Source organism: Drosophila mojavensis, unplaced genomic scaffold (genome assembly GCF_018153725.1).
Source record: "Drosophila mojavensis isolate 15081-1352.22 unplaced genomic scaffold, ASM1815372v1 contig_108, whole genome shotgun sequence".
Lineage (NCBI taxonomy): Eukaryota > Metazoa > Arthropoda > Insecta > Diptera > Drosophilidae > Drosophila > Drosophila mojavensis.
In genome coordinates, this window is record NW_025318636.1 from 1,769,326 (window position 1) to 1,784,735 (window position 15,410).

Consider the following 15,410-nt stretch of genomic DNA (forward strand, 5'->3'; position numbering starts at 1 on the left):
CTGATTTCGTGACGGGCGTGCACTCACAAAATTTCAGTCCTTCGCTACATGTAGGAGCTTTTGTGGCCTGTGTGCGTAACTCTTGCTACCTGTACATATTGAAAATCCCACACTACGTTCCGGTCTATGTGTTTTGTGGTTAGTTTACTAACCAAAGCACAGATAGGCTAGACATTTGGTACAATGTACGTACATTTACATACACTGTGCAACTAAAGTCATCCTACCCCTGATAAACTATCACGAAACACGCTGTGACTTCGTCAAATTTTAATAAAACATAAAGGTTTTAACACTAACCAGAGAACACATAGAGTAGACAACTAGTGGAAAGCTTTTTGCACGCTTTTTCTGAGGCTTTAACACCCCAGACAGCTTTGGATTCACTCGGCTCCTTACTTTTAGGTTCAAGCTACGAAAAAATACGAACGCACAATCATTTCGCTTCATGCGCTCGACCGAGATGGTCAAATTTTGAACAAAAGATCCCTCTATGCTCAATGTTTCCCTTGCTCAATGTTTCCTGAACCCATTTTTAATGGGAAATCAGGGTATAATGGTTTTGTTGAAATGTATGTAACAGGCAGAAGGAGGCGTGGCAGACCCCATAAAGTATATATAATCTTGATCAGGGCGACGAGCAGAGTCGATTTAGCCTTGTCCGTCTGTCTGTCCGTCCGTCCGTCCGTCCGTCATCACGCGTAATAATATATCGATAATTACTCTCGATATTTTATTATCGATCAAAAACCTTATCGAAAGCTAGTTTTTTAATTATATCTCCTACACCTTTAGAGCTAGAGCTTCCAAATTTTAAATATAGACTTATATATATTTTATACAATTTAGATTTTTGTTCAAATTTACCCCGCACTCCTATTTCTACCCCCTCACCTAACCTTTGTAAAAGGCGTATTTCAAATACTAGATACTTGTGCTTTGGAATTTAAATTCTTATAATGTTGCCTACATTGCAGCGCAGCCTAAGCGCAGTCGCTGCTTACTGCGCAGTTACCAGACCGAGTTCTAATACGTGCGTGTGTATGTATGTGTGCCGAAAAGAAGTGCACAGTGATTAGAATATCAGATTGGAGGGTTCAGGGTATCTCCTAGTCGAGCAGTCTCGACTAGAGTCTTCTTACTTGTTGAATTTATTACTATTATATCTAAAATGCTTTCTATGAAAATTTTGACATCTACTTCTATTTCTGGAAATTGTATTCCAGATGAAGATCTCATGTTATCTAATAAAATAAAGGATAGCGGATCTAACCTATCAGTATTTGATGAGCAGTTTGCCACGAATTCATCTGTAGAACAAGAACCCTTAGATCCAGAGGTTGAAGTTGAATTGTCATTAGATGCAACCATTGCAAATATTCAAAATGTTTTTAATGAAAATGCATTACGATATTTTGCTGGATATCTTCTCTACAAATTACTACAAAAAACTGATTGCCAAACTTGTGCGAATCTTTTAAAACCAGCAGATGAAATGCAATGTTCATCAGAGTATTTGATACTCAATAAAAACTTCCATTATATTAACCAATATCTTAAGTTGAAAGCCCCTTCTGACCATTTTTATGAGCTAATAAAACGTTGAAATATTCAAGAAAATTTTCGACAAAAATCCCTTTATAGCGAAAGTTAAAGAAAAAATAGTTTTGCACTGCATGCACGCTACAGCTAAGTCAATCTCACATAATGAATGGTTTTCCCCAACTCACCCTTGCTTTGACCATCGAAAATTTCTGCTTAATCAGTTTGTATTAATTTTAATAAGAACAAATTGTAAATGGCTTACAGATAGCATAGTTAGTAAAACTAGTAATTTAAGTAAAAACAAATTAAAAATGATTCGACAATAATACATTTGAATAAATATATATACAACATATTAACATTTTGTTAATTTTTTATTATTAACGGTTACGACATCAAACGTATGCATCTTTTTAAAAAGGGACAATTTGGCTTGTATAAGTTAAGTTCTTTCTTTATTTAAACGGTAAAAAAAGATGTTTTGATATTTTACTGCTTAAATGCAGTCCGTTTTATTCAAGAACAAATTTGCAACTAAATTACTTAAATCAATTCTATCCCTAGCTGAGCTGTGGTTCAGTCGACGACGTTGGCAGCGGCGTCGCTCGTGGTGTTGTTGAACCGTTGTGCAATTCTTCTTAGAATTGCTGGAGCTCTGGTTGGCGTGTGCAGGAAGTACGCTAGACATTGACTCAGCAGTTTTGGCTTATTGGTCTGATCAGCTTGTTACGTTTTATTTGCGTTGCAACAATTCCCATTGGGTTTTGTTGCAATGTAGAATATTTTTGTTTTTAACTTGAAGAATATATTTGTAGTTAACTCTTCCCCCTTTGATTTGAGCTTGTCCTCAAGCGATCATTAAAAGAAGGGAATGTCGTTGAACTGTATGTTTTCTATGGTTCGTCTTGGTGCCTCTGTTACTTTCTTTACTTGGCTATTGTCCAATAGTAACGTAATTTTTTTCGCCCTCTTTGTGTAGAGGAAGGCAATGACAATGATTATCACGACTATGCAGACCAATATTATGGATGATATTGCATGTGTCGTGAGTTTTAGGTGTTCTAGTCGTTGGCTATTGTTGATGTGTAATACCTGCAAAGCCTTTAGTAATAGAGTTTGGAGTCGTCTCGATTCTTCTGATGTCATCTGGATTATCGAGGAGCCGACTCTCAGTGTGCTGCTCTCTAGGTTGTTAAAAGTCCGGTTGCCAATTGAAATGGACTCGTTGGTAAAGCGAATGACATAGGTGCCATTTAACCATGTACTTGTTGTCGTCGATGTCACCATTCCATCAAAGTTGTTGAGGATCAGAAGACCGGTGGCCAATTCTTCGATGGGTTCCACATGTTCGGCGTTACTGAACTCACACAGCGACTTTTCTCCATTGAGGAGCCTAGGCAAACATGTACTATTGCTAATGTTGACAATGTTATTTTTTGAACAAATCTTAATGTTATTATATTTTTAACAATTTTTTATAATTCCAAACATTACATTTTTGCGAGACAATATTTGTTTATACTCTATATTTATGATAACGTTATTTCTTACGACTGGTTTCACAATTAGGTTTTCATAATCAGTTTCTTCTACGTTAGGTATTTTTATTACATAAAACAAAGTAGTAGTCTATAAATGCCAAACGTTTTTTATATTACTTTTATGTATGACTCTATTTGTTGAGGTTAGTACTGTTGTGTTTCTGTCCTCTTTTACTGTTTCTTTTTTATATCTGGGAGACAATTTAGTTCCTAGTCTATTGTTGATCTTGACGTATATTTCTTGTTCTGGTGTGTAGGTACGTATTTCGTTGCGTCTTTTATTGTGGTTCTGTAAGTCCATCGTTTGTTTCTGTCTAAGTCTGTCAATGTTGTCTTGTCTAGATTTTTCAAATTGTTCTGGGTTCGTCGTTAGGTTTCTGCCAAAAAAACAAATCTAGTGGTCGTCTGTTAGTCGTTGAATGAATGGTGTAGTTATAGTCGTATATTGATTTGTCAATTAATTCTTGAAAGGTTTTATATTCTTGTTTTCTTTTGTTACATCTCATGATGTCTGAAAGCGTAGAGTGAAATCGTTCGACTTGGCCGTTGACTGTGCTTTTATAAGGTGGAGTGTTATAAAGTTCAATCCCTAATTGATCTCGCATCATGAATGTTATGGATGCTGAATTCAGAGATTTTTCGTTATCTATGACCACGAATTTCGGAACTCCATAATAAAATAAAATGTCGTGAATTGGTTTTTTTATGTCCTCTATTGCTCTAGATTTGATGATGCGTCCTTGGGCTAGTTTCGAAAATTTATCTATTGCTGTCAGGACTAAGTTTTTGCCTGTCGTGTATATGTCTACATGAATTATATGTCCAGGATATTGAGGTATGGGTGTTTCATTTAGTTTAGGGTTGTTTGGTTGTCTGTCGTATTTTTCTTCTTTACAAACTTGACATTGTTTGACTAATGCCGCTATTTTCTGTTTCATTTTAGGGAAGTAATGGGTTTCTGATAATTGTTTTTTATTTTCTATTGCGTTGCGGTGAGCTCTATTGTGTATTTTTAGTATATGTTCGGCCTGCTCTGTTTCGTTAGTCAAGTCCTAAAGTGTTTGGGGTAAATTTGTTGAATTTGGTTCATGATTTCTTCTGACGTTATTATTCCGTTAATTACAGAAGGGTTTAAATACTTTTTTAATATCTGAACTAAGTTATTTTCTGTGAGCTCTTGTCTAGTTTTTAGGTGTCTATGGAACGTTGGGAAAGGAATTTGGAATTTATAGTCGTCTGTGTTTTGCTTTGTTTAAGAATATTTGATTCTTGAATACGTTTATCGGGATCTCCATACTAGGTATTAGGTTATGACTTGAACATCTGCGCTATGCTGAGTGGATGTTACTGAATTGATTTGGTTTACTATGGGTATTCTTGACAATGCGCCTGCTACTGTGTTATCCCTGCCTGGTTTATAAAGGAGTTCATAATCAAACTCTTCTAGGTACGTTTTCCACCGTTTGATTCGAGCGTTGCCATTCCAACTGCTAAGCGAATGTGTAAGTGGTTGATGGTCTGTGTATATTTTTATACCCTGAACCCATTGAAAATGGGAAATCAGGGTATAATGGTTTTGTTGAAATGTATGTAACAGGCAGAAGGAGGCGTGGCAGACCCCACAAAGTATATATATTCTTGATCAGGGCGACGAGCTGAGTTGATTTGGCCCTGTCCGTCTGTCTGTCTGTCCGTCTGTCCGTATGTTTGAACGCGTCGATTTCCGAAGATATAAGAGCTAGAGACTTGAATTTTTTTTAAAATGACTGTATATACAGCGCGGATGTCGAGTTTGCTTTTAAAATTCGATAAATCATCTCGTTATGTTTTTATCGAGTAAAAACATTCAAGTTCAAATCAGATGCCACTATAGCTAATTGTGAATGATTTTTCTTTTTTTTAAATTTCTCAAATATTCAATATAATATGTAGATCATATGCTGAAAGATTCATTAAATTCCGTTCAGTCAAAAATTAATAAAAAAATAATCAAATATTTGGCCAATTAACAAACGCACGTGCAGCAGCTACAACAGCATCGTATGCGTGTGCACACATACATTCAAACTTCTTCTAGAAACATTCGTTGAATCACATCAGCTGTTAGTTTCGTTTAGTTTTGGTAGATGGCGCAGCAGCAGTGAATCTATTTGAGTTTTGCCAGCGCCACTAGCAGGAGTGAAGTGGCCTAGTGTGTTAGCTGCATGACGCTCGATCGAGAAGCCGCGGTTCGAATCCCGATCGATGCAACTGATGTTAAATTTTTTTTAATTGTTTTAAAATATTTTTATATTTTCATAAATGAGTTTTCTATGTAATTTATATTTTTAAATACACCGAAATTGAAATTTTAACTATACTTTATGTGCGTTTTTAATAGTTTGGTTATTCTAGCAGATTCTTAGAATCACATCAGCAGTTAGTTTCGTTTAGTTTTGATAGATGGCGCTGCAGCAGTGAATCTATTTGAGTTTTGCCAACACCACTAGCATGAGTGAGGTGGCCTAGTGTGTTAGCTGCATGACGCTCGATCGAGAATACGTGGTTCGAATCCCGATCGATGCAACTGATGTTAACTTTTTTAATTGTTTCAAAATATTTTTATATTTTATTAAATGAGTTTAGTATTTTATTTATATTTTTAAATACATCGAAATTTAAATTTCAGCCATACTAAATGGGCATTTTTATATGTTGGGTTCAGGGTAGTATCTAGTCGAGCACTCTCGACTAGAGTTTTCTTACTTGTTACTTTTGCCTTACCGTAAAGGTAATTTTTGAAGGCTTTTAGTGCCCAAATAATCACCAACATTTCTTTTTCATTAGTGGCATAATTTTCTTCAGATTTTGACAATGTTCTTGAAAAGAAGCATATGGGTCGTTTATTCTGAGATAAGACTGCTCCAATTGCATAATTGGATGCGTCTGTTATTAATTGAAATTCCCTATTAAAGTCTGGGTATTGTAAAATGACTTCATTGGATATTAGAGCGTTTTTGATTTTATCAAAGGAATCAATGGCTTCTTGATTGAGATTAACTAGTTTTTTTGAAGACTGGCTTTTGGACACTCGTCCATCCTCCCCTCTTAAAAGAGAGCTAAGTGGTTTTGCCAACTTAGCGAAATCTCTTATGAACCTTCTATAGTAGCTAGAGACTCCGAGGAAAGATCTCAAATCTTTAAGTGTTTTTGGATAGGGATACTTGGCTATGGTTGCTATTTTGTCTGGGTTAGTCTCGACGCCTTTATCTGAGATGACAAAGCCGAGAAATTCTACTTTGTCTTTAAAGAACTCGCATTTGTCTAACTGACATTTCATGTTAGCTTCTTGAAGAGTTCGAAAAATTGTGCCAAGATTTTCTGCATGTGTTTCATTATCTTTGCTAAATATGATAATGTCATCTATGTATATGAATCATATCTTGCCGATATGATCACGAAGAATGTCATCTAACGCCCTTAGAAAAATAGAAGGTGCGTTTTTCAGACCGAAAAGGAGTCGTGTAAACTCGTATTTTCCGTTGTTTACGGAGAAGGCGGTCTTTTCAATATCTGCTTCTTTTAATGGAATTTGGTGGAAACCACTTTTTAAGTCAAGCACTGAAAAAATTTTATTATTCCCAAGTTGTGCTAGTACTTCGTTTATTTCTGGAATAGGGTACTTGTCTGCTATTGTTTCTTTATTAAGCTTTCTGTAATCAATAACCATTCTATACTTTTTTTCTTGGGAAGCATCCATTTTTTTTGGGAACAATCCACACGGGTGAATTGTAGGGTGATCGGGACGGGCGAATTATTCCGTTCTCTAAAAGTTCTCGTATTTGTTTATGGACTTCGTCTTTTAAAGACATTGGGAATTGGTAAAATTTAGAATATATGGGTGAATCTGTCTTGGTTCGAATTTCTGCTTTTACATTGGTTGTGTAGGTTAATTTTTCGTTTGGGGTGGCAAATAAATTGGGGTATTTCGTAACTAACTGTTTTAATCTTTGTTTCTGTTCGATAGTCATGTGATCTGTCCGTGGTATGACAGTGTTAACTGCCTCGATTTTTTTCTGTCTAAGGGGTATAAATATGGTATCTTTAATTATTAATTTATTCTTGCTGCTATGGATTACAGCGTCTAGTTCTTTAAGGCTGTCGTTGCCCAGAATTGCGTCAAATGCTTTTAACGTAGGCAATAGGAAAAATTTTACTTGGATATCTTGTCTGTCAAAGAGATTAGCGATTTTATGGTGAGTTATTTTTATATTTCCGCCGACTGTTACGGCTTCGAAAGGCTTTTGATTGGGAATCGGGTTAGAAACTAGTTTGGGCTGTATCACTAACCAGAGAGTGGCTGTATGTAGTTTCTGTTTGAACCTGTGTCTATTAGTATTTTAAGTATCTCTCCGCTTTTTATCTTACATTCTATGTTTTTTTTTTTTTTTTTTTTTTTTTTTTTTCATTGCTTTATTTCCATAATATTATATTAGCTTAGAGCTAGCTTATTGTTTTATTTACAGAGTTTAGACTAAATTTATGTCTGATCAGCTGAGATATTTTATTTACATGGTTAGAAATAAGTTGTTAATAAATTTAGAATATAAAGGAAAATGGAGGAAAACAAAAAACCTTTAAATGCAACTTAGGTACTATCTTAAAACTACAAAAGAAGGCACTTAAGGCATTAACTATATATAAATAGTAAGGAAAAGGCCCTATTAGCTCAACACCTGAGCTATCTGAGATTTTTTAATTGTAAATTTGGTTTTAGAGTGACTGATGTGCTCATCAATCATTTTAATATCAGCTATTTTATGTAGAGATGTGGTTCTGTGATATCGTGGTAGGTTGAGGATCATTTTTAAAATTTTATTTTGGGCAACTTGGAGTTTTTTCAAATGAGTTACTGCCGAGCAGTTCCATATTTCAGATCCGTACATTAACATTGGAAGTATTATTGATTTGTAAATTGTTCAAAAAGTTAATAAGTTCTAGACGTTTATTGAAAACGGCACGTGAGTTCCATGCCATGATATTAAGAGCGTTTGGTTGACTATTTGTACACATATTTAAGAGCTAGTTCAGTAATAATATTAAATTGATCGCTTTTAGTTTTACAAAGACTAAGTTTGTTTATCAATTCCCTAGTAAGAGTAGTAATTTCCTCAAATGTGAAAAGATCATGGTTGGTGGAGTTGTTTGTACCATTTGTGACGACTTGGCTATAGCTCAGAGATGTAGTTTGGGGCACACTCTGGATGGTGTTGGATACAGCAGCAGCCCTAGGCGTTGATGGGGGAGCATAATTGTTTTGGTTTGAGTTGCTTTTGTTATATTTGGAACGCTTTTGTAATAGCGACTGGTAGGAGAGCCGGCAAGGGCAGTTAACATCTGTAGACGGGTGGTTTCCTTTGCAGTTTGCACTCTTTGTTGCAGTCTTGTCAGGGCAGACGGTCGTTAGATGATGGCCAGCACAGTGAGCGCAGGATGTCTTAATTGCGCATTGATTAGCACCATGACCATATAGTTGGCAATTGTAGTGTGGCGATCTGGCATCACAATAATTCTCGATCGATACTATCGATAAAACATGATCTCTCAATTACCATCATTAGTAATAAGAATACATATAGACACTTCTTAAGCTTCAGCGCGACACATCACATGTACATATTACATCAACCTTAATCAATACAATTTTAGCAAATCATAGCTGTGTTCTAATTTAATACAAATAAATAGTGACGCATACATTCTCCACAAAAACCAACAAACAATATTTTCATAAATGGGAATCCCCTCATTCACATACATTCATCAACAATACCCATAGTAGCATTGCGTCAATTTATTGTGGGTTTTGGTTTTATACTCCCAACGTACTTTAGTGTGGTTTATGTGTGGATAATCATTCCTTAACTGTCTTATAGTTATACTCTTTGGAGAGAAGTAAACAACATACAATATCAGTTTATAACCGTTTCTTGTAGTTTTTTCAATTAACTTAACATCAGTGCAGCTGAGACCAAGATTCAAGAGCATGGTTTTTACTTCATCATTGGACTGCTTGTCTAGTCCAGAGAGAACTGCCTTGAATGGCTTAGTATCTCTTGTCTCGTAAGAGAAAAATTCACAACTGTTTTCCTTTAGCTTAATGCATAGCAGGTTAAAGTCAGATTCAGATTTTACGTATATTTTATGCCCAATTGAAATAGATTTGACATAATAATCGCTGATTTTGTTTTTTGAAAGCAAATTATGGACAAACTGCACTGTTTGTTTGATGACTGTGATTGGTGGTAATTTTACACTAGCCTCAGGCTCTGGTTCATTGATATTTTCATTGATATTTTCGTTTTCAAGAGTCTGCAGTGGACGAAAATAGTTTGAAAAATTGTTTTCAGTGTGTTTACGCGGCGAAGTTTTATCTTTCGTGCGAGGCATTTTACCGTTGGCAGGTGCAGTAGCACCGCCAAATGACAAATTACGACGTTTAATGATTGTTTTTGGTTGTTGCTATGCAAGAAACAGATAAGCACGCGCTATTTTTAGCTTAAAGTACCGTACGTTTTAAACGAAGAAGTGAAAAGATAATCGGATGACTCAGATTACGGTACGACCTCTCGCGCTGAGTGATACAACAAGACTGTTACTTTCTATGTAAGGAAGCGAAGAGCTAGTTATTCTAAAAAATTGATGTTATCATGTTCAGTGGGGCTCTCTTGTTCGTCGTCATCTTGTTCAATTTGTTGTGCGTACTCTTGAAGTGATTGTTCGTGTTCGGTCTGTTGTTCGTAGCTTTCGATGGTCTGTCCGTATTCTTCCATACTTATGGAAGCGTTGTGGTAGTCATTGTCGGGATATTCCTCTCCCGTTTGAATATTAAAATTTCTTTGTCTTTTATCTGTTGTATTTGCTATTGGTGGGGGCCTTTTCCCTGGTTCAAAATTTGGCCTGTTCATGTGATTTACCATCCGTGTATGGATGCTTTTGTCAACGTCCATTGGTTCGGGGCGTGGCTGTGGTTTGTGTGCTAATGGTCGGGGCGGTACGTTTGTCTGATGAGGTTGCGTTTGGTAATATTGTTGTGTATGGTATTGGTGTCCCTGATTCATGGTATTTGGCCATGCATGTTGCATTGGCACTTGAGCTCTGAAACCAATTGGTACAGTTCTCATCATCTGAGGGGGATTTTGTGCGTATTGAACCATACGCGTTGGTAACATGGGTGGTGTTGCGTTTCGGGCTACGCTTTTGTGACCTGTTTGATGGCTTTTATTGAAAGCTATGTTTGTTCTATAGTTCTGATTTTCTAATTTCAAACATAAATGGAGGGCTGAGGGAAGGTCTGCTGGTTCCTTTATGCTAAGAATACGTGGCAAGTCTCCTCTCAAACCTCTGATGAAAGTGTCTAATGCTTTTTCTCTCTCTATTGAGTTCCATACATCCTACCTTGTTCAGTATTAAAGTCAGCTGGTTGTAGACAACCTGATAAAACTGTTCTACTGTCTGGTTGTTGCCCTGTATTAACATAGTCATCTCGTATTCTAATGTATTTATATCTCTTTTATCTGCATAGTGCAGTGTGAGACACTTGGAGATGGCATTCCAATTAAGGGGTACATTGTACGATTCGAGGGCCGCGTCGGCTTGGCCGATGATCTTATATCTCACGGTATGCAAAATGCCATAGTACATTGGTGATCCAACTCGGCTTGCATATATGGAGAGTATGCGATCCACACTCTTTTTCCATGAGCTAAATTCGATTTTATTGCCGGAAAATTCCCTAAGACTTTTGACAATGTCTGGTACTCTGTTAAGGTCGTTCAAATTTTGATTGTCATTTATGGTCTGATCGTCCACGTCATTGAGTTCCCTGGAAGGGTTAACTATTTGTCTCACTAGCGTCGGAAGTTGTTTTGTCAAAATTTGAGCGACAGTGGCTGCAATCAACTGTTCTGCGTTATTCGCCATGCCTCTGTTCTGTAAATGTTCGTTCTGACGGTCTATATGTCATTGTTGCTGTCTATTGATAATATGTGCACCTACTTGGGGTTGCTCGACTAACACTGGGGGCCTAATCAAATTATTCTCGTTAGCCATACGTTATTAACTGCCTTTTATTGTGGCTTTGATCCATTGTTTTATGTTTACAGGTGGATTTATGATTGAATTTATTGATGTTAGTGTTAGTTTATAAATTTCATTAGTACAACTTAATTTCTATAAATAAATTTTTATTATACATTTTTTTTTTTTAAATTAAATTTAAATTTTTTATTTTTATTTTATATTAAGACCAGTGGCTGGTTTTTCCTTTTATTTTGGAGTGTCCCTTGGGAATCGCAAAGTTGGGTTATTTTATACTACTATTGTAGTCACTTTAAATTTGATCGCTTTACGCTTTTTTATTTTTTGTGTTTTCTTAATATTTTATTTTTTCTCTTAATTTTTCTCAAAATTTTTCTTAAATTTTCTTAAACTTGTTTAACTTTTATTTTTCTCAAAAAATTTTTCTTATATTTTATTACAATTATTTAATTTTGATTTTTCTTAAATTTTCTTATATTGTATTACACTTGTTCGCTTTAGTTTTGTTAGTTTCGTATTCTTATATTTCTAACTTACAATAATGATGATGTGGCGGTCTTCACTGCTGATCCGGATTTCAACCTTTTTGACTGTTCTTACTGGGGATCCTGCGACCAGACTCCGTTGAAGTATCCTGTGGGCGGACCGTACAGGATTACCGTCCACCGATGGGCAATCGAACGATCACGTTCCAGACTACCTTTAACGCATTTCACTGAACGTCGAAGTTACGCGACGTGAGTTGCTTTAGTGATTTTTCGGTCGCGCTCGAACAGGCGTTTTGCTGTGTTGTAACGCGATCGAATTTTCGTTTTATTTAAACCGACTCTGCTTTTAACTTGCAGTATCACGCACGTACTAAACGTTTTGCTGTATTGCGCGCGAAGCCGGTCCCTGCTCGGGCGCCAGTTAAGTTCTTTCTTTATTTAAACGGTAAAAAAAGATGTTTTTATATTTTACTGCTTAAATGCAGTCCGTTTTATTCAAGAACAAATTTGCAACTAAATTACTTAAATCAATTCTATCCCTAGCTGAGCTGTGGTTCAGTCGACGACGTTGGCAGCGGCGTCGCTCGTGATGTTGTTGAACCGTTGTGCAATTCTTCTTAGAATTGCTGGAGCTCTGGTTGGCGTGTGCAGGAAGTCCGCTAGACGTTGTGTCAGCAGTTTTGGCTTATTGGTCTGATCAGCTTGTTACGTTTTATTTGCGTTGCAACAATTCCCATTGGGTTTTGTTGCAATGTAGAATATTTTTGTTTTTAACTTGAAGAATATTTTTGTTGTTAACTTGCACACATATGCAGGTCAATTGGACCTTTTTTTATGAAATATTAATCCGCATACAGGTCAAATTGACCCTTTTTGAAAGGGTGCATACGCATAAGTTAACAACAAATATATTCTTCAAGTTAAAAACAAAAATATTCTACATTGCAACAAAACCCAATGGGAATTGTTGCAACGCAAATAAAACGTAACAAGCTGATCAGACCAATAAGCCAAAACTGCTGACACAACGTCTAGCGGACTTCCTGCACACGCCAACCAGAGCTCCAGCAATTCTAAGAAGAATTGCACAACGGTTCAACAACACCACGAGCGACGCCGCTGCCAACGTCGTCGACTGAACCACAGCTCAGCTAGGGATAGAATTGATTTAAGTAATTTAGTTGCAAATTTGTTCTTGAATAAAACGGACTGCATTTAAGCAGTAAAATAAGAAAACATCTTTTTTTACCGTTTAAATAAAGAAAGAACTTAACTTGCACAAGTGCATGGGTTCGAAAATCGCATCCCATTTTGCACACTGGGATTAATCAGGTACTACATTTTTGAAAAAAAAAATTTATGATAGGCAAACCCACGATCACTGACATAAAATCAGGTACTTAAATATAAGCGCACCTCTTCAATTAAAACCCAAAATCGTTCACACAATTCTAAGTTGTCGTAGGCACACGTCAATGCTACATACATAAACATACACAAACATACGCACATTCATATAAAGGCACTGAAATGCTCAAATGCTTCTACAATGATTACCCCATCATTTGTGAGCATCGCGGCCCCTGCGTACACACAATCAAACATATGTATGTAAGTGTGAGCAGTTCACAAGATCAACCAAATGCAAATGCTGGGCTTTAAAATTGCTACAGGCAGCAAGAGCCTCGCACACAGGCATACAAATGCTCATAGTACATGTAGCATGGGAGAGTGTGTGCGTGCACGCTCGTCGCGAAAGCATTTTCATTATGAGCACCAACGCTTTCATACCCTTCCCACAAATAATAACGAAAACGCAAACATTCTTCACGAGCATGGTAAACGGCTTGAAAAGTTCGGTATACTCTTCACACAGAAGGGAAGGCATGTGTTCTTGCTGCGACAAAATTTCAATTTTCGTGAGCTGCTGCTTGTGCTCACATGCATACATACATATACACATTCGAGAGAGCAGAGAGCATCGTGAGAGAGAGAGAGCAAGGGAAACATTCAGCGCAGAGGGATCTTTTGTTCAACAGTCGACCATCTCGGTCGAGCGCATGAAGCGAAATGATTTTGCGTTCGTATTTTTTCGTAGCTTGAACCTAAAAGTAAGGAGCCGAGCGAATCCAAAGCTGTATGGGGTGTTAAAGCCTCAGAAAAAGCGTGCAAAAAGCTTTCCACTAGTTGTCTAGTCTATGTGTTCTCTGGTTAGTGTCTGTACATAATAAAGCAAATTATTTTCTTTTTTTTTTTAATTCCAATTACCGCTGCTGTTTCCGAATTTTTCCTGCAATTGAATTTTGAAAAAAGCCAGATTTGACGGGGTAAAAGCTGATTTTGCAACACTGAGCTCGTCCAACATGTTCGTGTTACAAATTCGACTGTGGATACATCTTAACTGAAAAGCTATCGATAGATGTACTCGATATTTTTGTTATATATTTACCATTTCCTTTTATTCATTATCAGTCTGTCTTTTTTTGTCTATTCGTTTCTTTCGGAAGGCTAGTACTCAGACTAGTTTTCATCAAAATAAAAACGGTATCATAAGTACAATATGGTTTTATCTAGCTGAACATATTACGACTGCGACCTACACATCCCTTTGTACATATATACGTGTTCAAAGTACTATAATATTTGTGTATGTATAAAACATATATATATATATTTTTTATTACTTTCTGTGTACGCCTTTATGTACATATGCCATTAAATTGTGCCATCTTACATGTATAAACTTTTTTCATTTTGTACTGTCCAAAATACTATTATAATCGCATACGTGCTTTCTATGCATAACTACATACATATGTACATATCCATGTATGTATATCGAATTCAAATTAAAGTGTGTGTAGGGATGTACATGTATTTGGGTGACTTAAAAAAATTGTGCCTTGAAATTTTTGTAATATATATATGTATATACATATATATGTATATATATACATATGTCGCGATTGTTTTAATATAATAAAAAATAATGCAATTGCGAAATTTTCCCTTTTAAATAATAGTTTATAATACATTTGCAAAATGAAATATCGAAAAGGTGGCAACACTTCAGAGCCAATAGTAGTAGGGTTACTAAAAATGTTATTTTTTTAATTTCTATATAAATAAATAAGTTTGCAGTAAGCAAAATACTGTTTAGTCTTTGAACAAAATTGGTTTATTAAATATTAATATTCAATTAATTAAATATTAATATTAATCACAATTTAAAATGGGTAAAAAAATGTAAAAGACAGAAGCAGTAATAGGAGTACGTACATACACTATTCGGCATAATTATTTTGATGAAAAAAATTTTCGCGTACTATGAGAAAAACGTTTTAACGGCGTTGTTGTAGAAACTAACATATGCAGCCAAATATTTTTTCACAGAAATTTACAAAGATATTTATTAAATTTAAATTCAGGGAATGGTATATACACTGTGCATCATCAGACACTCAATCTCAATGCTAAATAAAATCTAAACCATCAGAGCTCCATCTTTAAATATTTTTTTTAATGTACTACATATATTTCTCTTTAAAATAAAAAAATTTGGTCAACAGATGAGCGCTCCCTGCGATAAATTCAATTTATTTATGTTGACCAAAAATAACACCTGTATATTAAGTTATTATTACTCTTAAGTAATATTAGTAGTGCGTAGTGCCGCCTTTCTTTAAAATTACTTCAAGAATTCGATTAGGAATGGAATTATAAAGTTGTTCACTATAATTCAAGGATATGGTTGACC

General features: G+C 35.7%; 1 protein-coding gene across 2 annotated transcripts in view; it reads left to right on the forward strand.

Moving 5' to 3' along the window:
- Window positions 1–14,109: 14,109 nt before the first annotated feature.
- LOC6578224 (CCR4-NOT transcription complex subunit 4) overlaps window positions 14,110–15,410 on the forward strand; it is a 50,141-nt gene continuing 48,840 nt past the window's right edge. The window contains exon 1 of one of the 2 annotated variants that reach the window (XM_015166108.3): window positions 14,110–14,300. The gene's annotated coding sequence lies outside the window, so the exon portion shown is untranslated. The remainder of the gene's footprint in view (window positions 14,301–15,410) is intronic. The other variant, XM_002004103.4, reaches the window with a different exon arrangement.